Source organism: Rhinatrema bivittatum, chromosome 3 (assembly GCF_901001135.1).
Source record: "Rhinatrema bivittatum chromosome 3, aRhiBiv1.1, whole genome shotgun sequence".
Lineage (NCBI taxonomy): Eukaryota > Metazoa > Chordata > Amphibia > Gymnophiona > Rhinatrematidae > Rhinatrema > Rhinatrema bivittatum.
Genome location: NC_042617.1, coordinates 413,463,424 through 413,490,694, shown reverse-complemented (window position 1 = coordinate 413,490,694; position 27,271 = coordinate 413,463,424).

Sequence of the window (27,271 nt, the reverse complement as noted above, 5' to 3'; positions counted from 1 at the left end):
GGGGCTCCTCCCTGTGGGAGTGACCATCACCGCAGTACCTAAGAATCCACTCCAACACCTCAAAACCATAACAGATTGCTAACTCCATGGATTCGGTTCAGCTCACCACTTTGCAGGCCATTCCAGGCCTGGCCCAGCGAATCTATGAACAACAGAATTCGTTGGATAACTTGACCTTTAACCAGTTACATGCACAGATGAATACACCGTCTACTGCAGGTAAAGAAGTTAGACCGCCAGAAGTGACGGTCAAGACTACAGTGCCTCTATCTGCTCCAACATGTTTCTTGGGTGAAGTGTGGAAATGTATAGGATTTATCAATCAGTGTTGCATGCACTTTTCTCTGCAACCTAACCATTTTCCTACAGTGTATGCCAAGACCACCTATATCCTTTCGTATTTGGACGGAAGAGCACTGGCTTGGGCCTCACTGCTGTAAGAGTGCAATGACCCTATCCTGAATGATCTTGCCAGGTTTCTTGAACTGTTCAAATCAGTATTCGATGACCCTGCCCGGTACTTGACAGCAGGATCAACATTGGTTCATCTAAAACAAGGTAATAAATCTTTACCAGACTTCGCCATTGAATTCATGACGTTGGCTTCTGAATTACATTGGGACCCTAGATGCTTGAAGACTCTCTTCTTTGAAGGCCTGAACTCCCAGTTGAAAGATGAGCTGGCGGCTCGAGAGATACCTGAAACCTTAGCAGAACTGATGAAGTTAGCAACAAGGATTGATCGCCGACTTCGCAACAAGGTTCAAGAGGTCAAGAGCCCCAGAAGACCACCTCAGGGAGAGACTCGAGTCAAGTTTGTACCCAGGCCTATACCTCCAGGTCCTGTTGTAGGTAAAGAAGAACCAATGCAATTGGGCCGCAGTCATTTGACTTCTAAAGAGAGATGAACTGGAAAGAGGTTGGGACTATGCATTTATTGTGGACAAGCTGGCCATGCTGTTCAAACATGTCCTATATGTCCGGGAAACTGGCAGACCTAAGTCCTGTGGGAGGTCTCTTCTTAGGTCTAACTGTACCCTCTCCTCCACTCTTTCTTCAGTATCCTTAATCTGCGTACCTCTAGAATACAGACCCTTGCCTTAGTGGATTCTGGGGCAGGGGGAAATTTCATTTTGAAATGTCTAGTGGAACATTTGCGGATCACTACCATGACGTCGCCTTTACTTTTGTCCTCTATTCATGGAGAGCCCTTACCGGGTGAAGTAACCCTGCTTACAGAGCCAGTGAGCTTACAGAGATTATTTCCTTCTTTGTTCTCGAGAAGGCCATGTACCCTTTGGTACTTGGGCTACCGTGGCTGCAGAAACATGCCACAATTCAACTGGGCCACTTTGGAGCTTTCATGTTGGGGTTCAGATTGCCATGGCAAATGCTTGATGGAAGTCTCTCCAATACCATGCATGCCAATTACCACGTTGTTGCCTGGGTTGCCGCCTCAATATGCATCATTCCAAGATGTGTTTTCAAAAGAAGCCGCTGATGTATTACCTCCACAGAGATCATACAACTGTGCCATCAATTTGAAGCCTAATACGGAACCACCCAAAGGAAAGGTTTACCCCCTCTCTGTGGTAGTGAATAAAGCGGTCAGAGTACATCCAGGAGAATCTCCAGAAAGGCTTCATAAGACCTTCCAAGTCTCCTGCCGGTGCAGGCTTCTTCTTCGTGGGGAAGAAGGACGGAACAATACGTCCATGCATTGATTACAGAGGTCTGAATGAGATCACTGTAAAGAATCGCTATCCCTTACTACTCATCTCGGAGCTATTCAACAGGTTACTGTTGTGACCGTCGCTGCCCGACGTCTCCACTCCACCCACCTTACCTCTTTTGCGACTCCCTCTTTGGTTGATGGATGTTTGGCTGCCACGGCGTCATTTTGCCGTTCTCCAGCGTTCCCGGACCAGCTAGACGCTGCCTTCCACCATGTTCTCCTGAAACCTAAGGGCGCACGCGTGGCACGGCCCCGACTCAAGTACCAGCTGTGGTGCGAACCTCAGGGGCGTCCCCCTGAGATGATGTCATCCTCACCAGATATTTAAGGTCTTTCATTTTGCTAGCTATTCGAGTTAACAAAGGTTAAGGTTAAGGTTACGTTTACCTAGCTTCCTCCAGGTATCGCTGTGGATGGGATTCGCTCTCCACATACCTTGCTACTCTGCCTCCTCGGACTCGGGGGCCTCGCTCTCTCTCTTGCTTTCAGGTCACAGTCTGGAACCAGTACTCGCTCCTCGAGGGCCTACGTTCTCGGACCTGCTACCAAATACAACTTCTGCCAGGAAGTCACCGCTGCTACAACACCAGTGAGTTACCATCTCTCTCTCAGAGCTTTCCCTGGAACCAGGTACTCGCTCCTTGAGGGCCTACTGCATTCCAGCCCCTGGGCTGCTTCAAGAGACTATTGTGTGAGTGTTACCATCAAGGTTCTGTTCCTGAACTCTGCATACTCTGCCTACTCACTATATTTAGTTTCGCTACAGCTCTGCCATCCTGGAATCGCTGTTCCAGTGCCTGAGGGACTTCAGCCAGCCGGGCTCTTCCAGCTCACTACTGCCACCTCTGGTGGTTCACTATACAGTTTAATAAAAGATCTAGTGTGTTTCTGTCTCCCAACTATGAGCCTGACTGGTGGCCCCTCTCGGGATCTTCCCCCGTGGGCGTGGTCATCTGCCACTGGCCTAAGGATCCATGCACAATTATCATAAATAATAACAGTTACAGGGAGCCAAGTTATTCTCCAAGCTTGACCTCAACGGAGCCTATAACTTAGTTTGTATCCGCTCTGGCGACAAATGGAAGACGGCTTTTAATACCCGGGTTGGGCACTTTAAATACCTGGTGATGCCCTTCAGCTTGTGCAACGCCCCTGCTGTCTTTCAAAACATGATGAACGATATTCTGAATGATCTACTCTACCAATGTGTCACTGTCTACTTAGAAGACATCTTGATATTCTCCCAGGAACTGCAATCCCATCAGGAGGATGTCAAAAGAGTTCTGCAGAGACTTCGCAAGAACCACTTATACACCAAGTTGACTAAATGCGAATTCCACAAGGAATCCGTGCCATTCTTAGGGCACATTGTCTCATACAAAGGTTTCCAGATGGATCCTCAGAAGCTTGAGAGTATTCAGAAATGGACACAACCCACTGGCCTAAAAGCTCTAAGACGATTTCTGGGATTTACCAATTACTACAGGACCTTCAACAAAGATTACTCTTCATTGACTGTTCCATTAACAGCGATGACTAAGAAGGGAGCTAACAGAGCTAACATTGCCACTTAGTCTACAGAAGCTATGACAGCATTTCAGAAGTTAAAAGTTGCCTTCACAAGCAAACCATGTCTCTGCCATCCGGACCCTATACGACCCTTCATTGTGGAAGTCGATGCCTCTGACTTAGGGGTAGGAGCAGTGCTAAACCAGACTATTGACTCTAAGATCTTGCACCCCTGCTCATTCTTTTCCCGATGCTTTTTGCCAGTGGAGAAGAACTACAGCATTGGGGATAAAGAATTGCTGGCAATAAAAATGGCATTTGAAGAATGGCGCCCCTGGCTTGAAGATGCACAACATCAGATCACTGTTTACACTGATCACAAAAATTTGGAATACCTCCGTCACTATCAATGCCTTAACCATAGACAGGCGAGGTGGTCCCTATTCAACAGATTTGACTTTGTGCTGAAATATTACCCTGGTGATAAGAATGTCAGAGCAGACGCATTATCTCGCTCTTTTCTCTTTGAAGACGTACCTGATGAACCCCAGCATATCATCGACCTGAAGAGACTTCTTCTGACAGCTACACATCCAGTACCCCTGGGCAAGACCATTGTACCCTGCAATATAAGAAAGAAGTTGCTAGCATGGGCTCACGATTCAAAACTGGCCGGACACCCTGGACAACGACGAACACTGGCTAAGATACAAAAGTACTATTGATGGCCCACCATGAAGGAAGACACTTTTGCGTATGTAGCTTCCTGTTCCAATTGTGCCAGACAGAAACCTCCGCCCGGACGTCCTTGGGGCCTGCTTCAACCCTTGCCAGTACCAGATGAGCCCTGGACCCACATTGCAACAGATTTTGTGGTGGATTGCTACTTTCTGGAGGTAACAATACCATCTGGGTAACAGTGGATCAATTTTTGAAGATGGCTCACTTTGTGGCTCTCCCTGGCTTGCCTTCAGCCATGGAACTTGCTAAACTATTCATCAGTCACATCTTTCACCTACACGGCATGCCTAAACACATTGTTTCTGACAGAGGGGCTCAATTTACAGCAAAGTTCTGGAAAGCCTTGTGTAAGAAATTCGACATCACACTTGACTTTACCTCTGGGTACAGTTCCTCCGTGCCTATGTTGGTACACGACATAATGTCTGGGCTGAACTGTTGCCCTGGGCTGAATTTTCCATCAATTTGCATCCAGCATCATCTACTGGATCTACACATTTTGAAGTGGTCTACGGACAACAACCCTTACCACCTTTACCACTTCCACTTTCTGTGTCTTCCCCAGCAGCTCAATCTACTGCCAAAGATATACAGCAGCTCTGGAGAAAGACTAAAGAGATGCTTCAATAAGCAGGACAAAGAGCTAAGAAAGGCTATGATGCTCACCGTAGCTAGGCTCCTGAATTCCAGCCTGGTGATAAAGCCTGGCTGTCTACCAAACATTAAGACTCAAGCTTCCATCTGCTCGATTTGCTCCATGCTTTGTCGGACCCTTTCCCATTCTCTGACAATTGGGCTCACTCACCTATAGTCTGAAACTTCCTCCAGCTATGAAGATTCATAATGCATTCCATGTTTCGCTGCTGAAACCGCTTGTTCTTAGCAAGTTTTCCACCAAGACACATGAACCTACTCCTATTGATGCAGATGAAGACATCAAGTACAAGGTTAATGCCATCCTTGAGGTAAGAAAGAGAGGCAGAGTTTGGGAATACCTCCTGTCATGGGAGGGATACGAACCAGAAGAAAACTCTTGGGAACCTTTGGCTAATATCACGGACAAGGAGATGCTTCGTCAATTTCATCGACCGCATCCTCAAAAACCAAGACCAGGTAGGGAGTCTGGAGGCGGCCCTTTGAAGGGGGATACTGTTGCGTCCATCGGTCTCAGACAGCTTCGACCTCTGTGCCTCAACTTTCTTCCTTCTCTCTTCTCAAGCCTTGGGAAGATGGCTGCTGCCGCGTCTTCATGCCACTCTCTTCGGCGTCCCCGGAACGGCAATGGCGACGGTGTTCACCATGTTTCTCTTGAGGGCCTCCTAGGGTGCGCGCGCATATGCCACCCACATCTTCATCCACATCATGGCAGGAACCTCGGGGGCATCTCCTCTGAGTGACGTCATGCCATCCGGATATTTAGCCTGCCCTTCGTTTGCTAACAAACTGAGTTAGCAAGGATCGTGAATGGATTGGATTGCCTCCGGTCTAAACTACTCTGCCACTTCCCAGCTGCCGCAGGAAGCTCTCTCTGCCCTTCGGGGTAGTTCTTCTCTATCCTTGGTACCCACTCCTCAGGTGCCCTTATGCTTTTTTTCAGGTACCTATCTGGGATACCGGGTATTCACTCCTCGAGGGCCTGCTCTCCCTACCTTGGTGCCTACAGTTCAACTACTTCTGCTTGCCAGGATTTTCATCAATACAGCTATCTACCTCAGTGAGTACTAACATTATCAGTCTGTCTCATCTTCAGCTTCTGTGCTGGGAGTCTGCACCCGGGACTTCCTCCACTACCCTGCGCTGCCTATCACCTACTCAAGTGTGAGCCTGAGGACCCCTGGACTATTCTATTGGGTTACCTCACTGCTGCCACCCCTGGGCAGTACCACCAAGCTGTATAATAAATACGAATTCTCTGTGTCTGCGTGTATAGAGTCTAGCCTAGTACTGCGGTTACTCACAGGGCTCCTCCCCGTGGGAGTGGCCATCACCGCAGTACCTAAGAATCCACTCCAACACCTCAAAACCATAACAATTTTCAGGAAAAGAAAGAGCATGGGTACAGATCATCATTGGAGGACTGCTAGCTTTAGACAGCCCTTACCCACATAGAGGAGGCATCTACTTCAACAATGAAGGGATGTATAGGGTCTGAGTGATGGAGTAATGGTTTCAGCAGTTAGTTTTTGGAAGGCTGCCACAGCTTTGGGTGGTCAAAGCTTTGTGTTTGCCCCTTTATGTGTGAGGGCGGTGAGAGAAGCTGCAATCTTGGAGTAGTTAGTGATGAAGTGGCTGTAATAGTTGGTGAAACCCAAGAACCTTTGCAGCACCCATAATCCACTTGGCTGGGTCCAATCCTGGATGCTTTTAAGTGTGTCTGGGTCCATGCTGAATCCTTTACTAGAGACAATGTACCCTAGGAAGGGAGGGCTCTCTTTTTCAAAAAGATACTTCTCCAGTTTGATATATAACTGGTTGTCATGGAGATGCTGAAGTACCCTGAAAACATCTTGTGATGTGAGTTGAGTTCCTTGGAAAGATGAGAATGTCATCAAAGTACACCACAATGCAGATGTAGAGGAGGTCCTTGAAAATTTTGGTCATCATCTTATGGAACACAACTTGGGCCTTATATAGTAGGGATGTGCAATTGTTTAAGATGAATTAGACAATTTCAACAAAGTTGCCTAATTGGTCCTGGTTTGGGGAACCCAAAAACCGAACCAAATTTTCCAGAAATTTCGGGAAAGCTCGGTTTTCGGGTTAGTGCGCACCTACTCTCGTTAGTGTGCACTAACCCGAAATTTGGGTCCCCCGAATTACAAAGGCCCGAACCACAGGAAATAAGAAATTTCCCATGGTGGACCGAAAAGAAAATAAGAAATTTCCCATGGTGGACCGAAAATGAAGCCTGAACCGAAAGGTTCAGGCTTCGCACATCTCTTTTACATAGCCCAAAGGGCATTACTAGGTACTCATAGTGCCCATTCCACATGTTGAACACCATTTTCCATTCATCTCAGGAGCAGATTTGGATTAGATTGTAGGCTCCCTGGAGGTCCAGCTTTGTGAAGATCCTTGCCCCTTGCAGGTGATTGAATAGCTCTGAGATCAAAGGCAGTGTGTAGCAGTCCTTTTTGGTAATTATATTTAACCCCTGATAATTGATGCAGGAATGGAGGGATCCATCCTTCTTTGAGATGAAGAAGAAATCAGTACCAGCTGAAGAAGTGGAGCAGTGAATGAATCCACTGTCGAGGTTCTCACAGATGTAATCAGACATTGCCTTCATCTCTGGGATTGTCAATGGATATACCCTGCCCCGAGGTGGTTTGGAGTCAGGTAGCAGCTCGATCCCACAATCCTATTCCCTGTGGGGAGGTAGAGACTCAGCTCTTTTCTTAGAGAAGGCATCAGAGAAATCACAGTACTGCAAAGGAATTTCTGATGAGGTAACAGTCATGGGAAGGCATTGAGAAACCTCCACCTTTTCCAAGCATTAAACATGGCAGTTGGGACCCCACTTGAAGAACTGCAACAAAGTGCAGTCAAACTGAGGTGATTGATGAGGAAACCAGTGTAGCCCCAGTACCATGGGGTGGTTGGCTTTGCCAAGTCGTGGAAGGCTGCGACAAACTAATGCAGGTATTGGAGTAGCAGGTCAAAGCATTCCCACAGCGGGGAGGTCCAGGAAAGGATCTTTCCATCAAGAAGAGACTGAATCATTGGTGAAGAGTGCTGTTTGCAGGGAAAAATACATATAGCACAGGTTGATGAAACAACGGCAGATTCCTATTCACACACACACATTCCCTGCAGGCAGGCTCTCATTCACAGATATCCCATCCCACATCCCCCTCAGGCAGGCTCACATTCACATTCACACATGCACATACCCATCCCCCCAGGCAGGCTTTCATTCATACATTCTCCATCCCCAAGGCAGGCTCCTATTCACACACTCCTCATCTCCCACTTCCCCAGGCAGATTCTGATTCACACACACACCTGTCCCCCGCAGACAGGCTCCCATTCACACAGAGATATAGCCCATCAGCCTCACACACGCACACCCAGGCTGTCATTCACAACTGACACTCACTCAAGGTAGGTAGGGTCCACGGGTCTCTCTTCCTCCTCTTCTACTACTTATGCTGCTGCTGCTGCTGCTACTGTGTCATGGAGAACAACATGCTTTGCAGACTGTAGGAGTCCTTTCTGCAGCTCATCCTCATGCCAGCTGGCCCCACGGTATTTAACTCTCTTGGTGTTGGCACTTCCTGTAGGTTCATCTCGCAGTTCATGAGATGAGCCTACAGGAAGTACTAGCACTGCAAGTGTTGATTACCAAAGGGCAGGCTGGCACACAAGGAGAAGCCACAGAATGGTTCCCTCTTCTTTAGGTGGATTGCGGTATGGATCTCTCCATTCTTCTGCCACTGGTGGGATGGGGTCCACTGGTGGCCACATGGGCCTCTTCCACCACTGGTGGGATGGAGTCTACCAGTGGCTGCATGGAACTCTTGATGCTCCGTTTGGTGGGCCCCTTCCACCACAGCTATCACCTTCCCAGGTGTGCCATCCCATGAAATTGCACAGTTTGCGCACCCAGTAGCACCGGGCCTGCCTCTTAAAGACAAAGGGCCTTGTTTTCTAAATGTATCGCACGCAGTAAGGGACGTTTCGCACGCGAAATGTCCCTTTTCGCGTGTGATACCAAAATGGGGGCAGAGTCGGCCCTGGACGAGGAGGAGTCGGGGCATCACTAGGGCTGACTCCGCAAAGCCGCCGTGGACGCCGAAAAGGTAAGGCCCTTTTTGCGTCCTATTTTGCTCCCAATAGCTACACCTCCTATGGTGGCCTGCGATACTTTAGAAAATGAGGTCCAAAGTTTGTTCCTAAGCCCTCCTCAATATAGCTCACAAACATATTTGAAAGAAATGGCTGCAGTACCAATCCCTAAGACACTCCACTCATCATCATTGTTTTCAGAGTGAACTACATGCTCTGGACATATTTCTCTCAATTAACACAGCAATAATTTAGCACTATATATTTCTAATTTAAATGTTCCTCCCCTTTTTAAAGATAACAAAAGCAAGGGACCAGATTTAAATATTGGACAAACGTAGGGCAAAAAAATGCTGCTCTTCTCTCAGTTTGCTTGCACAATTCTGAAATAGTGAATTCTTTGGCCAAGGCTTTCATTTCCTACAATTTCATCAAGATAAAAATGTGCACTGAAAAAGTTGTTAATGATTGTGAATAAGAGTTGAAGTGGGCAAGTTATTTTAGATTAAGGACTCTATGTATACTGTGATTAAGGAAGACAACACAGATGAGATAATTGGTAAAAGGAGTAATTTTAGTCCATGATAGTGTGATTTTATTGGTAGTAGATATGAATGATGGCCAGGTACGTGGGATGACGTGTGTGTGAGTTGTCGTGTTTTTATTGAAGCATTGTATAGTGTACCTGCATGATCAATATGTACTTTTGTAATTGATATCTTGGAGCTTAATGTATTTAATAATATATTAAAATTGTATTGTATTATTTTGATATTTATAAATAGATTTTGCTTCCTCATTATTGTATATAGTATTGGTATATCCATTGAGAAGTATTAGTACCTTAAGAGTACTACAGGACAGTAAATCCTAAGAACTAAATTTAAGGATTCTGTTAAGTCTTTACTACATTTTGCACTGGTTTTTGCTTGCATATTTTTTCTATGAAATGTTTTGCTTCTAGAAGCTGCAAGGATTTTTTTTTTCACATTTTAGGCCCTCTTTTTGTCATATCCTTGAATTTAATCTTTACAATGAAACCAGGTAGCTTGAAAAGACTATGAATAACTGAGCAAGCTGCACGTGGACTAGTATACCACATTATATTTGAGTTAAATCTCACATTTCTATTATCAATATTATGCTTATTCACAATGTTTATTCAGCTGTGTGTTCAATATGCAGAGTATACAAATGTTGGTTTTAAATAATCATTTCTTTATCTCCACAGAAAGCTATTTGAAAGATTGGGGAAGCATAATAAATGATTTTAAATGTTCTTTCAATTTGTACCAGACTATAATGGCCAAGGAAAATGAAAAGGGCACCAATGATTTTACCAAATAAAAGTATTAGTGACATTAATGTATGAAATAGTGAAAAAAATCAAATCAAATAAAATACAATTCTCTATTCAGTTTTTCATTCAAATGTAATCCAGTCCTGCAGCAGCAAAAATAAATGGTATAAAAATAAGGTTAGATTGTTGAGATTGGTATTCAATCTTACTACAACTTATCATTTTTATAGTACTAATAGAAATATGCAGTGTTGTACAGAAACACTTAAGAAACAATTTCTACACAATCCAGTCAAGACACAAAAACAAAGCAAATGTGATGTTTCAGGATGTTTCTTTATTACAGAGAATTATGGTTAAATCAACTGTGATCAAGAAGAGACGGGGTCTAAGATTTGAAAGCAGCATAAAAAATATAGGGATTTAGGAAGGACTTGAATATGGATAGAGAAGGGGCATGACACACCAACCAAGGGAGTTTGCTCCAGACACACGACATCATGATGGAAAGCATGACGTTTTTCACTTGGCATTGATATAATATTCCAACATTCTGATTGTCTACATACTTTATAAAACAGGGTTATCATAGACAGAAAATGCCTAGTGTTGTTATGAATAAAACTGTGGCCAATTTTACTCCACAGCTGGTTTCTATGGTTCTTTGAATATGTGAGTGTGTGCTGATGTCACTTCCCCCTCCCCCCCCCCTTTTAGCGACAGGTGGTCATGGCCTGCCCGCATTAAGTAAATAAATTGAAACAGAAATGTCCAGCATCTAAAAAATAGACAAAAATGTGGTTCAGTTGTAGATGTATGAACAGATATTTGTAAATCACAAACAAAAACAATGAAACATTTTATAATTGCCCATCAAAACAGGAAAAATAATAAGGAGACGTATTAATAGACTAAGATCAACAAAGTGAAAAGATTTCCAATATTGTGAAACTGGTGAAACCCAATGTACATGTAGGGATCCTGTTAGTTCCTACTAGAGTTAGTTAGGACGTTGCCATTTGGGGACATTGCTCCCTAGGGTAGCCCCAATAGCTTTCCTCGTTCCCTCCGAGGCCGCTCTGAAATCGGAGCGGCCTCAGAGGGAACTTTCTTTCAGCCCCCCCCCCCCCCACCTTCCCCTCCCTTCCCCTATCTAACCCGCCCCCAGCCCTACCTAAATTCCCTCCTCCTACCTTTATTTTGTTATCTATGCCTGCCTCTGGGCCCGCTCACGCCTCGCCCCGCCCCACCCACTCCCCGCCCCTTTTCTCAAGCCCTGGGACATACACGTGTCCTGGGGCTTGCGTGTGTCGCTGGGCCTATGCAAAATAGGCTCGGCGCGCGCGCAGGAGCAGGTTTTTGGGGTTACGCGCGTAAATCCTTTGAAAATCTGTCCCAAAATATAAATTAAATTAAAACAAAAATACCATAAAAAGTTCATAAAAGATAGCAATTAACATAAAAACCTCACGTTCTCCTAGCATGACTGCTCTAATAAAAAAACAATTCATTGTTTAAGATACTTTATGATGTTTCCTCTCCAAATGCTCCTCTAAATAAGCAGGTTTTAGTTTGTTAATTTGACTGTAGTCTTAACTCAATTGGAATGGAATTCCAAAGTTTCAGTTCCGCCAAGGATAGTGCTCCTTCCCTGACTTTACTCAAATGTGCAGACCTGACTGAAGCAATACTTAAAAAACCTTTGTTTGCTGATCATAGATTACGCTGCAGAGTATGAATCCACAGGGCTGCATTTAGCCATTCTGTTTTTTCATTATTTAGTGCTTTATGCATTAGACAGTAGAGATATGAATCGTGTGATCGATCGTCTTAACGATCGATTTCGGCTGGGGGGGGAGGGAATCTTATCGTCGCGGTTTTGTTTTTTAAAATATCGTGTAAATTGTAAATCGGGGGAGGGTGGGAAAACCGGCACACTAAAACATCCCTAAAACCCACCCCGACCCTTTAAAATAAATCCACCCTCCCGAACCCCCCCAAAATGCCTTGAATTACCTGGGGTCTAGAGGGAGGGTCCCGGTGTGATCTTTACTCTCGGACCTCCGGTGCGTTGTAGAAATGGCGCCAGCGCTACCTTTGCCCTGTCATATGACAGCAGGGCAAAGGTAGCGCCGGCGCCATTTTGTTTTTTTGTCCCCCGACGTCAGGAGCGTAGGAGATCGCTCCTGGACCCCCGCTGGACCCCCAGGGACATTTGGCCAGCTTGGGGGAGCCTCCTGACCCCCACAAGACTTGCCAAAAGTCCAGCGGGGGTCCGGGAACGACCTCCTAAACTCGAATCGTTTTGCCGAACAGCAAAATGGCGCCGACCATGCCGTACGGTCGGCGCCATTTTGCTGTACGGCAAAACGATTCGAGTTTAGGAGGTCGTTCCCGGACCCCCGCTGGACTTTTGGCAAGTCTTGTGGGGGTCAGGAGGCCCCCCCAAGCTGGCAAAAAGTCCCTAGGGGTCCAGCGGGGGTCCGGGAGCGATCTCCTGGACGCGTGACGTCGGGAACTAGGAATCAAAATGGCGCCGGCGCTATCTTTGCCCTGTCACATGATAAGGGCAAAGGGCCACCGGCGCCATTTCTCTTCACAGCAGCCGTGGGCAGAGAGTGGGACATCGCGCCGGGATCATCGCGCCGGGACCCCAGGTCATTTAAAACATTTTGGGGGGGTTCGGGAGGGTGGGGGTTTGTTTTAAAGGTTCGGGGTGGGTGTTAGGGTTTTTTTGGTGTGCCGGTTTTCCCACCCCCTATTTAACGATACAATACAAATGCCCCTGACGATAAATCGTGGGCATTTGTATTGTATCGTGCACTCTATCGATTTTGGACGATTTTAAAATTATCTGACGATAATTTTAATCGTTCAAAAACGATTCACATCACTATTAGACAGAGAACTTTGTATTCAGTTCTGTTATTGGCAACCAATGCAATTCCATCAAGGTGGGTGTAATATGGTCACATTTTTTAGCTTTGGTTAGGACTCTAGCCACAGCATTCTGTAACAGTTGAAGCGGTCTCAAATAATTATTTGGAAGACCCAAGTATAGAGCATTACAATAGTCCAATTTAGAGAATACTGTCCTAAAATTGTTATGATATAGAAATGTTTTCACTTTTTGTATAATATGTAATTTATTAAAACCATCTCTAATCATATTATTAATGTAATTTTTCATTGTGATTGTGGACCCTTGAGCCTGAATGGGGATTAGTGCTACCACAGAGGGACAGCCCTATGTGGTTCCCGTCGCAGGTAGGTGGAGAAGGTGAGGTCAACCCAGCTGGAGATTCACCTATACCAGCCCCCATTCCCTGCAGGTTGAGCCCTTGGGTACCGGGGCCGGCAGGACTTAGGTGCGGGTTGTCTTGGTGAAGCAGGAGAGATGAGGCGAAGATGTGGTCAGGAGTCCGGGTCAGGGCTGGCAGCGGAGATGCACTATGAGAGTTTGGTCAGAGGATCCAGGGCAGGCAGCAGGCAAGCAGAGACGAAGAAACCAGGCCAGGGGTCAAGACGGGCAGCAGACAATGAAGACAAGAGACAAGCCAAGAGACAGAACCAGGAGATCAAGCCGAGGAGGGACGCAGGAACTGGAGTACGAAGGAAGGAACGAGGACCGGAGCTGGATCAGTAACAGGATCAGGAGCTGGATCAGGAACTGGATCAGGAGCTGGACTTCAGGCAGGAATCAGGAGCTGGATCAGGAGCAGGACTTCAGGCAGGAATCTAGCACTCCGAGGAGACGACCTGTTGCTAAGGCAAGCAATAGAGGACTGAGGCTTGGTTTAAATAGCCCTCCCTCTTGACATGATCGGAGAGGACTGGACCGGAGTTTCCCGCCCTGGGCCCTTTAAGAGGCGGAGCCTCCCGCACACACGTGCCTAGGGAGAGCTCTGCAGGAAGCAGGGTGGCGACGTTCAAAGCTGCGTGGCAGGGCGCGGTCGTCCGGCCCCAAAGTGGAAGATGCTGCGCCGACTGGGAGAAGAGGTGGCTCGCAGCGGAAACGGTGTGTGTGTGTGTGTGTGTGTGGGGGGGGGGGGGGGTTGTCCATGGACCTCCACGGCTGAGGTCCATAACATTCATGTTTAACTCACTGTTAATAATAACACCCAAATCCCGAGCAGAATTAACTAGATTAAAATTAGTTTTATCAGCTCTGTGCTTCATTATTACATTCTGGTTTAACCTATTGTTTAAAAATACTAGTTAGTATTTCCATCTTTTGATGATTTAATGCTAATTTCAGATGTACCAGCAATTGTTGGATAGAGGTCATATCTATTTCTAATAATCTCAAAGTATTCTCCACAGAATCTAATACTGGTAATAGCATTTGTACATCATCGGCATGAATATAATGCGTAATCCCTAAACCTGATAAAAGTTTACAAAGGGGCAGCATGTATAAATTAAATAAGGTTGCTGATGAAGATGAATCTTGAGGTACTCCAGAATCAAGAGATATTTTGTCTGACTTAAAAGACTAAACACTTTAAAGTACACCTTTGATACTTCAAACTATCATAGAGGGAAGCCCAAAAGCTTTGCCAGAATCCAATGGGAGGGAAGATATAAATAAACTTAAGACGTAAATTCAATTGATTTAACATCTTGAACTTAAGGCCTATGAGACGTCATTAATTTAAAGAACTACATCAATTGGCTTTACTATCCAATGACTTAAGAAAAACTACAAGAAGTCACAACCTTACTAAACCACTTGTAATAACTGGAAAACGAAGAACACCTCTGTAAAGGCTTTCAATCATCATTTGCATCTTATCAGTGAAAGGGAAATGTTGGAAACCACCAAATACCTTCTCATGTGTGTTATTGAGTAGTGCCTAATTTATTCTTTACGTTGTGATTATCAATGCTGTATGGAAAGAACAATGTGAGGGCTTTGAAAGGAAACTTTGCCCCATGCAGGAAACTCTGGATATCTATCTTGTAATATAGCGCAATATGGATTCTGGAACTGTAATCTGGATTCAGCCAAAACAGGGATTACATACAATATCATGGGGGTAAATGAGCATGCTGTTTGTTTTTTTTTAATTCTTTATTTATGAATTTTTCAAAAATATACAAGGAACAAAACCTTGCATGGAAATACAGAAAAAGAAATATCCAGGAAATTTACATACATTCCCTTATATATATATATATATATATATATATATATATATATATATATATATATATATATATATATATATATATATATATATAATAGAATGAAAACACTACATTTTCAGCTGTTTTATCATTGGAAATTGGGAGAGGGGGGAGATAAGGAAAATCAGAGAAGTACTCAATGAAATAATAATTTGCTAAATACAGGCTTGTGACTCTCCATCATATTGCCCCCAATTAACACAAACTTATGCCCTCCCGTCTAGAAACTGTCTCAACTGTTCAGGCATAAAGAAAATATATACATTACCAGCTGATTTCACAATACATTTGCAAGGAAATCGGAGGAGGAAGCTCGCTCCCTTAGCCAAAACCTCGGGACGCATAGCTATAAACATTTTTCTACGTTGTTGAGTAGGCCGTGAGAGATCTGGATAGACCCTCACTACTCCTCCCATAAATACATTATTAATATTTTGGAAATAAGCTTTCATCAGCTGTCCTTTCTCTGCTTCCATGAAAAATTGGACAAAAAGAGTTGCCCTTTCTGTGACTTCATATCAGAATTTTCCAAATACTGTGTTAAATTATTGAAATCATCCCTATCTCCTCCAGAGGTAATCTATAGACTATTCCTTCTAGTTGTTAGGAAGAATAGTTTCTTCACAGACGAACCTTTTCAGCTTCAATTTTTAGGGATTCAGTTGCAAAGCGTTTGAAAGTCACAAGAACTGGCTCTCCCAAAACCTTTGGAAAGTTGACCAATCTAACATTTAGATAATGAAGATAATTTTCTACAGACTCCAGCCTTCTCTGAGATATAATACAATCCTTCATAATAGATGAATTGAGAGATTGTGTTTGGTTTAACTTCACAGTCAAATCCTGTATACTGTTGGAATGGTCTTGAAATTTCTGAGAATATTCTTTATCCGCGGTATCCAATTTATTCTCAAATTTGCCCAGCTGTTGAGACTGGATCTTCAGGGTTCGGGCCATTACAGCCATAAGGTCCCATATGGCTTCTAGTGTTATTTCCGCTGGTTTTTCAAACTCCAGGGGATCCAGTGTATTTTCGCCTACCTCCCTGTGTAGCCTCTCTCTTGTTGTTTCCAGAGATTCATTTCCTGCACTATCCAAACTCCTCGCAGGAATTTCTTGAGCCTCAAACAGGGTAGGAAGGGAAACCCCAACTCCCGCCTGGTCAACGGGCCCTCCACGCTGATCTCCCCCGGCTAACTTTGCATCGGTGAGTCCAGCTCCGTTGATGAAGCTGAGGGGAGAGCTACTCAGCAGGCCTCGGGGTCCTGGTGGGCTCAAGGTGATTTCGCCAGGCAAGATAGCCGCTTCTCTCAGCTCTCCCGCTGCAGCGCTCTCAGTTCCCACAACTGGAGAGACAGTCGCGAAGTCGGTGATATACCTCTGTCCCACCGGGCTAGGTAAGTCTGGAGGGTAGACCCTCACCTTGCCCTTCCGCTTGTGAGGCATTTCGAGGAAAATTCGTTAATTTAACTCCAGAAATTCAAGGGGAAAAAAAAAGTGGATGGCAGGGCAGCACGACACAGCGTCCTCAATCCGCGGCCATCTTGACTCCTCCCCCAAATGAGCATGTTATAATACATTTTATACCCAATTTAAAGTGAAATAGGGTCCAAAATTTGGTCTGCATTATAAGTGAGCCCACATTATATCAAGCTTATATCTTTTGCTGTAATAGATAAGAAAGATGTGATAATCTTATATTATACTAATTTTTAGATGCTGGAAATGAAGATTTCATAGAAATGAAGGTATCACTTTTAAGAACAAAGAATTCATATTCAGCCGCTGTGCAGCTCGGCAAGTTAGCCGGATAAATGTATCTGGCTAACCTATTATTCAGCTGCGCAGCTATTCTAAAATTTGTCAAATAAGTTTACCCAACTACCTTCAGGACAGTTTACGGGCTGATCAGAGTTAGCCAGATAACTTATCCAGCTAACTTTAGGACAGGTTTACGGGCAGATCAGAGTTAACAGACAAATTAACTCAGCGGGCAACCATCCCTGTAGATGACATAGCGTATGTACCTCCCTCTGTACTCCAGGAGCATTAATAGATCCCTCTCCCTCCCCTTATCAATTTCTCCTCCTAGCCTTTCCTCTACCTCCCTCTACACCCCCCCCCCCCTGTCTTTCCCCTTTTGTCCCTAACCCACTTGTATATATTGATATATTGTACATAGACGTTTGTCATAATTTTATAGTTAACCTGGTCTTTCCAGACAATATTCTGAATCTTCACTCTTTTCTCTCGTATCTCCTTGTTATCCTACTCCTGTATTAAAGTTTTGTATCCCATATTTAACTTGATTCCTTGTAAAGGCAATGCCTATCTGACAGTTTCCTGTCAGAGTTCAAGTTTTGTGTAAACCGATACGATGTGCAAACGGATGTCGGTATATAAAAAATACAAAATAAAATAAATAAATTATTTGGCTATATTTAAATATCATCTAGCTAACTCAGCTCTTCCCCTTTATGCCAGTTCCCCTCCCACCACTTAGCCAGATAAATGTATTTTAACATTGAAAAAATTGGGAGCAACCTTTCAACCATTTTAAGTGATTTCACGGTATATCGTGCTGCAGTATATCAGGTCTAAAGCATACCACAAATCTGTCTGAAAGTCACAGGGTAAAGTCTGAATTTACCTTTTGTATGCAGACTTTACCACATATTTTCAAAGGAAACTTGTATGCATGTTTGTTTTGAAAATTTGCTGATAATTGGCCCAGAATAACTCACACAAAGTTATACCTTCTCTTTGAAGGGCTTAACTTCTGCAGGTTTAGATACACACATATTTTTTAAATCAAAACGTTTATGCATAATTTCCAACTCCACTTCAGCTCTGTCTCCTAGAAATACCTTTTCTTGTTCATGGAGAAGTCTGCACAAAACCGGGTTATGCTTTGAGTTTTACATGCACTGAGCCCCATCACAGTTATTTACATTCATAAAATATAATTTTAAGCATGTAAATGACTATGAAAATGAAGTCCTTAGAAAACTGTTCATCTTTTTGGGTAAACATACACTTATAGGGCCTCTATTTGATACTTTTACCTAAAGTAAAAGGAAATCATTTCTAATAGGGATGTGAATCGTTTTTTGACGATTTAAAATATCATCCGATATTTTTTAAATCGTCAAAAATCGTTAAAGAGTGCGATACAATAGAAATTCCCCCGATTTATCGTGAAAAATCGTTAATCGGGTTTGTGTCCACTAACGGGAGTTATTTGGGGGGAGGGCGGGAAAACCGGCACACCAAAACAACCCCTAAACCCACCCCAACCCTTTAAAACTAATCCCTTACCTTCCCCCACCCTCCCGAACCCCCTCAAAACGTTTTACGAGTACCTGGTGGTCCAGTGGAAGCCCCAGGACCGATCGCCCGCTCTCGGGCCGTCGGCTGCCACTAATAAAAATGGCGCCAATGGCCCAATAAAAAAAAACCCACTCCGACCCTTTAAAACTGACCCCTTAGCCTCCCCCACCCTCCCAAACCCCCAAAAACATTTTAAAATTACCTGGTGGTCCAGTGGGGGCGCCGGGAGTGATCTCCCGCTCTCGGGCCGTCGGCTGCCACTAATAAAAATGGCGCCGATGGCCCTTTGCCCTTACCATGTGACAGGGTATCCATGCCATTGGCCGGCCCCTGTCACATGGTAGGAGCACTGGATGGCCGGCGCCATCTTTAAAGATGGCACCGGCCATGCCCGCACCATTTTTAAAGATGGCGTCGGCCATGCCCGCGCCATTTTTAAAGATGGCGCCGGCCATCCAGTGCTCCTACCATGTGACAGGGGCCAGCCAATGGCACGGATACCCTGTCACATGGTAAGGGCAAAGGGCCATCGGCGCCATTTTTATTAGCGCAGCCGATGGTCTGAGAGCGGGAGATTGCTCCCCACGCCCCCAGTAGACCACCAGGTAATTTTAAAATGTTTTTTGGGGGGTCGGGAGGATGGGGGAGGCTAAGGGGTCAGTTTTAAAGGGGCAGGGTGGGTTTTTTTGTTTATCGGATCAGGCGCAGCCGATAAACAAAAAACCAATCGGGCCGGACGATAAAAATTATAAGATTTGAATCAGAAATGGAACCGAACCGATTCCGGCTCCGATTCACACCTCTAATTTCTAAGGGCCTGATTTGGAACTATGCACATACTTTTCGACATGAAAAGTACTCGTACAAATTAACAGGTGCAAATATGTGTGGGTACTTTTCTTGGGGTAATTTTCAAATTAAAAGTATGCGATAAAGTCCTCAGGTGCACTTTGCATTTAATAGGTTCGTTTTAAAATTAGCTCCTAAATGTGCTGTAATGAATTCATTGCTCATAATAGATGAATTTCCTTGGCACCTAGTAGAGATGTGAATCGTTTTCCATATCGTCTTAACGATAGAAATCGTGTGGCAGGAGAAGAAAATCGTGTTTGGCACGATTATTTCGTTGAAAAATCGTTAAAAATCGTTTTTTCCGATTAGTGCGCACTAACTCCCCGTTAGTGCGCACTAACTCGAGTTAGTGCGCACTAACTCAAAATGATACAAATAGACATTTTCCAGGTCACTGAAGGTCAGTTAGGAATGAATATGTGTTCCTATTGGCTGGCAGCCCTCTTATCTATTGATGTTACCAAGGTTACCACTGAGGTGATGGTTGGGGGGATGAGAAATGGAACTGGAAACTCATGAACACCAACAGAAAATGAAACAAAGTGTTCACACTTCCCAGGTCAGTAAAGGTCACTTAGGAATGAATATGTATTCCTATTGGCTGGCTGTGCTCTTATCTATTGATGTTACCAAGGTTACCACTGAGGTAATGGTTGGGGGGATGTGAAATGGAAACAGTTGGAAGCTTGACATGTGATGATCAGCACTCACGTGACTAGAACTTCTTTGTTTATTATTTTTGTTAGCAGACACGTGCATGTTGAATTTGCCAATCACTGTGCATTTTAGAAAGGTGGTCCTGGCTGGAACTGTACACAGTTCAAATATATGTAATTGATTGTTGGTAAGTGTATTTTTTAAGTAGCCACACTGGCACAAGTATGTTTACTTTTCCTCCTACTTAACTCACTAGCTCAGCTTTGTAAGAAGGGCTTCTCTGCTTGAGTGAGGGTCAGGCAGCTCCCCCCTGTCTGTGAAGCCAGCCTCTCACTAGTAATGCAGGGAGGGAGCTGTCTCAGACTTCACCATCCTCCCCCCCCCCCCCCCCTCACCCACACACCATTCACTAGCTGGGACATGGGGGAAGTCAGGCGTGAGGGTCAGGCAGCTCCCCCCTGTCTGTGAAGCCAGCCTCTCACTAGTAATGCAGGGAGGGAGCTGTCTCAGACTTCACCATCCTCCCCCCCCCCCTCACCCACACACCATTCACTAGCTGGGACATGGGGGAAGTCAGGAGTGAGGGTCAGGCAGCTCCCCCCTGTCTGTGAAGCCAGCCTCTCACTAGTAATGCAGGGAGGGAGCTGTCTCAGACTTCACCATCCTCCTCCCCCCCCCCCCCCCACCCACACACCATTCACTAGCTGGGACATGGGGGAAGTCAGGAGTGAGGGTCAGGCAGCTCCCCCCTGTCTGTGAAGCCAGCCTCTCACTAGTAATGCAGGGAGGGAGCTGTCTCAGACTTCACCATCCTCCCCCGCCCCCTCACCCACACACCATTCACTAGCTGGGACATGGGGGAAGTCAGGAGTGAGGGGCAGGCAGCTCCCCCCTGTCTGTGAAGCCAGCCTCTCACTAGTAATGCAGGGAGGGAGCTGTCTCAGACTTCACCATCCTCCTCCCCCCCCCCCCTCACCCACACACCATTCACTAGCTGGGACATGGGGGAAGTCAGGAGTGAGGGTCAGGCAGCTCCCCCCTGTCTGTGAAGCCAGCCTCTCACTAGTAATGCAGGGAGGGAGCTGTCTCAGACTTCACCATCCTCCCCCCCCCCTCACCCACACACCATTCACTAGCTGGGACATGGGGGAAGTCAGGAGTGAGGGTCAGGCAGCTCCCCCCTGTCTGTGAAGCCAGCCTCTCACTAGTAATGCAGGGAGGGAGCTGTCTCAGACTTCACCATCCTCCTCCCCCCCCCCCCCCTCACCCCCACACCATTCACTAGCTGGGACATGGGGGAAGTCAGGAGTGAGGGTCAGGCAGCTCCCCCCTGTCTGTGAAGCCAGCCTCTCACTAGTAATGCAGGGAGGGAGCTGTCTCAGACTTCACCATCCTCCCCCCCCCCCCTCACCCACACATCATTCACTAGCTGGGACATGGGGGAAGTCAGGAGTGAGGGTCAGGCAGCTCCCCCCTGTCTGTGAAGCCAGCCTCTCACTAGTAATGCAGGGAGGGAGCTGTCTCAGACTGGTATCAGGGTTAGGGCACTGTGTGCAGGAAGATCACAACACTCCTGGTATTAATAGGGATAGGGCACTGTAAGAGATGACTGTAGTAGATTGAATAAAGATCTGATGTTTCTGCTCTCCTCACACCAAACAAAAACAACACACAAGCAGAGAAGCCCTTCTTACAAAGCTGAGCTAGTGAGTTAAGTAGGAGGAAAAGTAAACATACTTGTGCCAGTGTGGCTACTTAAAAAATACACTTACCAACAATCAATTACATATATTTGAACTGTGTACAGTTCCAGCCAGGACCACCTTTCTAAAATGCACAGTGATTGGCAAATTCAACATGCACTAGCATTTCAGGTGCCTGCTAACAAAAATAATAAACAAACAAGTTCTAGTCACGTGAGTGCTGATCATTACATTACTTTTTTTGTCAAGCTTCCAACTGTTTCCATTTCACATCCCCCCAACCATTACCTCAGTGTTAGCCTTGGTAACATCAATAGATAAGAGCACAGCCAGCCAATAGGAATACATACATACATATTCATTCCTAAGTGATCTTTACTGACCTGGGAAGTGTGAACACTTTGTTTCATTTTCTGTTGGTGTTCGTTAGTTTCCAGTTCCATTTCCTATCCCCCCAACCATCACCTCAGTGGTAACCTTGGTAACATCAATAGATAAGAGGGCAGCCAACCAATAGGAACACATATTCATTCCTAACTGACCTTCAGTGACCTGGAAAGTGTTTATTTGTATCATTTTCAGTTAGTGCGCACTAACTCGAGTTAGTGCGCACTAACACGATTTAACGATTTTTAACGATAAATCGTTAGAATTTCTATTGTATCGTGTTCTATAACGATTTAAGACGATATTAACATTATCGGACGATAATTTTAATCGTTGAAAAACGATTCACATCCCTAGCACCTAGCAAGCATTTTCAATATTATAGTCTGTCTGGCCCTCTCATAGAATTGCTTCTAATAAGTACTCACCTAGCCAGGTAAGTGTAAGTGGGAGAAAGTAATACAAGATTTACGAACTCATAGAAGCATGGAAACATGATAGCAAAAAATATCATATGGCCTTACTAGTCTGCCCATCCACACAATTTCTCAGCTCTAAACTCTCATTAACTACCTCACAATGACAATTCTCCTTTCCAGCTCAGTTGATATGCTGAGAGTTATATGGATTTCTAGATGTCAATTAACTACATGTTAACTAATATTTAAGTATTATTCTTAGGTACGAACTGCAAGGTGAAGGATCCAATGACTTGCAATTTAACTAGTCATTATTTGGCTGAACATTATCCAAAGTTAATGGATTGTATCTCTAAAGAAGATACTTCAGACAACATGAAAAGAATGTTTGGTAAACAGTGTGCTGCTAAAGAAGGTAAATAAGATTATATTCACGGTGATGAAAGACTGGAAAATAGGCATCCTTGACTGTTTCTGAAAGTAAACAATAGTAACATGATGATCATTGTTTTTTTTAAGTATGCATAGAGCGAGGAAATATGTTTTCTTATTAAGGTGATTCATTCTAACTCAATTTGACCCCTTTAACAAATAATGTTAAAAAATGATGGGACATTCATTGGCTATAGTCAGGATTTGTGATAACATGATGAACTATAAAGAATACTCGTACAGGTAATACTTTATGTTTACACATTGCCTTTCATGCAAATAGGTGTTATGAATTCATTTTCAGATTTTATATGATGCTATAATCAGTCTGACTTACAAACAATGAACAACGCAAATAAGAATGGTGCACCAATTACTTTACTGTGGACTCAGCTAGCTGAGGATTCAAGTCAGCTTGAAAAGATGTCTTGAGCTTATTTTGATTATTAGCCTACCTCTCCAGATGATTGTCAAAACGACTTCCAGCATTATTATTATTCAGGTACAGTGACCCCCTTTTCCAAAGTTTACTAACAGGATAATTTTCAAAGGAAAATTTAAATGTAGCATATCTCTGTAGCAATTTTAAAAAGCCCATTTATGCAGGCTAAGTGCCCATAATGCGGGTAGAACCTTTTGACAATTCAATAGCATATCTTGTATCAGTTTTCAAAGGCTAGTAACTTCTTTGTTACCCACAGAAATCTCTTTGAAAATTACCCTACCGATATTTAAAATAAAATGTTTAAAGGAATTTGTTCACTAAGGGGTAGATTTTCAAAAAGCGCGCCTTAGCGTACTTTTGTTGGCGCATCAGGATTTTAGTAGATATGCGCGTAGCCGCTAAAATCCTGGATCGGCGCGCGCAAGGCTGCCGATTTCGTGTAGCCGGCGCGCGCCAAGCCGCGCAGCCTGCCGCCATTCCCTCCAAGGCCGCTCCGAAATCGGAGCGGCCTCGGAGGGAACTTGCTTTCGCCCTCCCCTCACCTTCCCCTCCCTTCCTCTATCTAACCCACCCCCCCGGCCCTATCTAGACCCCCCCCTACCTTTGTCGGGGGATTTACGCCTCCCGGAGGGAGAAGTAAATCCCCGCGCGCCAGCCGGCCTCTAGCGTGCCGAGACGGGACCTGGGGGCGGTTCCGGAGGGCACGACCACGCCCCCGGACCGCCCTGTGCCGAAACCACGCCCCCGGGCCCGCCCCCGAAACGCCACGTCCCGCCCCCAAAACGCTGCGCCGATCCGACATGCCCTCGACACGCCCCCCTCGAAAAACCCCGGGACTTACGCGAGTCCCGGGGCTCTGCGCGCGCCGGTAGGCCTATGGAACATAGGCGCACCGGCGCGCAAGGCCCTGCTCGCGTAAATCCGGGCGGATTTACGCGAGCAGGGCTCTTAAAATCCGCCCCTAAGGAGTTTATATTGTTCTAAATCCAAGGAGGATAACATTCAGTCAAATGTGCATGACCCCATCTACAGTGCATACGTATATGGTGTACCACACAAAAGTACATTCAATTTTATAATCTGCGTGTGTACGCATTCACAGATTATAAAAAATGTGCATCTTTTTTATAAAATATATGCATATATATGAACTACTTTCTCACGTTTATGCGCATGTAAACTCTTACATGTGTACATTTGTGTGACATAGTTAATGTATGCAAGTAAGTTTTTCTGGCTGCATGCAAACATCTGGTTCTTCCGGGGCAGGCTTATTCCAAGATGGCACCCCCAATGCACCAGCCCAGTTTTATAACAGGGATGTCTTATAACTTACATCCTTTGTTTCCTATAAGGGTGTCTGCCAGAACAAGCAGAAAATCAGGAGGGCCTGAAGGGAACACCATGCCCAATATTATAGAGGAGAGATTACCCACATGGGATAAGTGCATTGTGGGAAGTTGGAATGTGGTTGGGAGTAGTGTGCTGGTGGTGGTCAGTGTGAAGGAGCATTTGGGGGCAACTGGGAAAGGGGTAGAGGCTGGGGTAAAGGGAAATGGGGCAATTGGGGGTTGGACTCGTCTGGGATTAGGGAGTGTTAGGTGAAGGTTTTTTGGTTGGGATTTTAGAGAACATTTTAGGGTCTTGTAGAGGGTGGAGGATAGGGTCATTTGGGATGGGGAAGGGGTGCAGGTGTAGATGGCAAAACATATTTGTAATACATTAATGGCATGACCTATTACATTTGTTTCAACTGTTACATACTAATAATTTAAATTAAAGGGGAGGAAATCTAGGCACTACTTTAGACTAAGGTAATATGTATAGTAAAGATCCAAGTAAGGGACATAACATCCTCTGGAACATATTTCTTATTTTCTGACTGGTTCCTACTGTGGAGCTGACCTGTTTCCCTGTTCCAGAAGGGAGAAAATTGACCCACTGATATTGTTCACTTATAGCCAAAAGCCGTATGATATCTACAGTTCCTGATTCCTCCCTTTCACTTCATTATGCTTCAGAATGTCATGGACCAAAAGTCTGCACTGGCCCACTTTATCTTTCCTGAAACAGGGTACCTTGGCTTTTCGGAGGTGGCCCCTGCTGTAGTCAATAATCTTGTCTGGTGGCCAGACTCCAAATAAAGCTGCATGAAGGCAGATCAAAGAGCCAGAAAACAGACTCAAAGCTTCAGAAGAAATAATGGTAGCATGCCTTTCTGGAGGTCACATAAGTTGTTATATTGAAATTAAAGCTTTTAATTACTCTTTTTATTTACAGACAAATGACCTAAAGAAGAAGGCCCAAGAGCTGCACCAGAAAGAGAAGGAGTAACTCAACCAGCTGCAGGCATGGCAGGAGGAGCATGGAAGTAAGTTCATTCAGTGACCATCAAGGAGATGGAAACAAGGTTTGTTTATTTCTGGGTTCCATTGCTGGCCCTACCACTCTACCTGACCCTACTTCTGCCTACCACTTCCAGATAACCTCATGCACGTTTACCTTATCCTTGGGTTATGGGCAGCACTGTCAGGGAGCACTGCATGTAATACACTCGCAGGCCTGGTATAGTATTAGAGTGATAGAACTTATTCCTAAAACTCTTACCAGGGAGTGTCTATTCCTAACGTGCAACAAAGACCCACCCACTTGGGGATGCATCTTGACCTGTTCTGGCTTGCAATCCAGGTTACACCCGAACACAAACCACCCAGACACTGAGCCTGCCTCCGAGCTACTATCGCATGTTGTAAAACACAGCTGTACAGAAGGTTCAGAATTTAACGGAACCTATCTAATGCCTTACCCCCTAGTATATAACATGAGCACTGTTCGCCCTAAGCTGTGTGCATATGTGCATGCACACAACTCTACAACCACACACACATGGCAAAACATAGCACGCAAAAGAAATCCCATTATCTGTATTATATTGGCTCATAGTGCACTAATTTGAATTCAGCCTATAAAAAGCAGCAAAAAGTAAATGTTTGTGGACAAGGTCTGTTAAAAATTAGAGGGAACATTGGATATGGATGTCCCTCTAATAGGAGCACATTCCATGGCTTCCACCTCTCCTGAAATGTAATGCCCTCGAACACTTTGTATGAAGCTCCACATCACACCCAGGAGCATACCAGCTGATGTATTTACACACTTTTTGCTCTGTTAATAGGGACCCATCAGCTCTGAGGAAGAAGAGGAAGTAGAGGTCCTGGATCCTCCTGCTGCTGCTGCAGCTGTGCTGCCTAATGGGGACCAGCAGCCACCACCACCAGCAATGGTGGTCTCGCTGGTGGCACAGCAGCCGATCACCCGCCCCATGGGAAGCCCCAGCCCTATGGCAGCTACAATCCCTCTCACCTTTCCTGAAGGGTCTCCTCCCCCTTTGGCCCTTGGACATCAGGACATAAGTGCTGAAGCTGGCCAATCATTGCTAGTTGAAGATGGCGAGCAGGTCCATGAAGAACCTTTCTCTGATCCTCTGCAGTGCTCCTTGGCAGAAGAGGCTGCTTTTGGTGCAGGAGCCCCCATTTCTGGGCCACAGTGGACTCTAAATGCCATAGAGAAAGTCTGAAGCCTGTGGGCTGACATTAGGAGGAGGATGGACATCTTGTAGTATCTTACATAAGTTCAAGAGAGGCTACACAGCTGCTCTTGAGCTGATAGGAATGAGAAGACCACCACGGCCTCCAGACTCAAGTCCTCTTAGGACTGAGCATCCTGCAGTCTCTGAGCATTTTTGTTTTATTTTGTATTAATAGTTAGCTCCCTAGTTTGTCC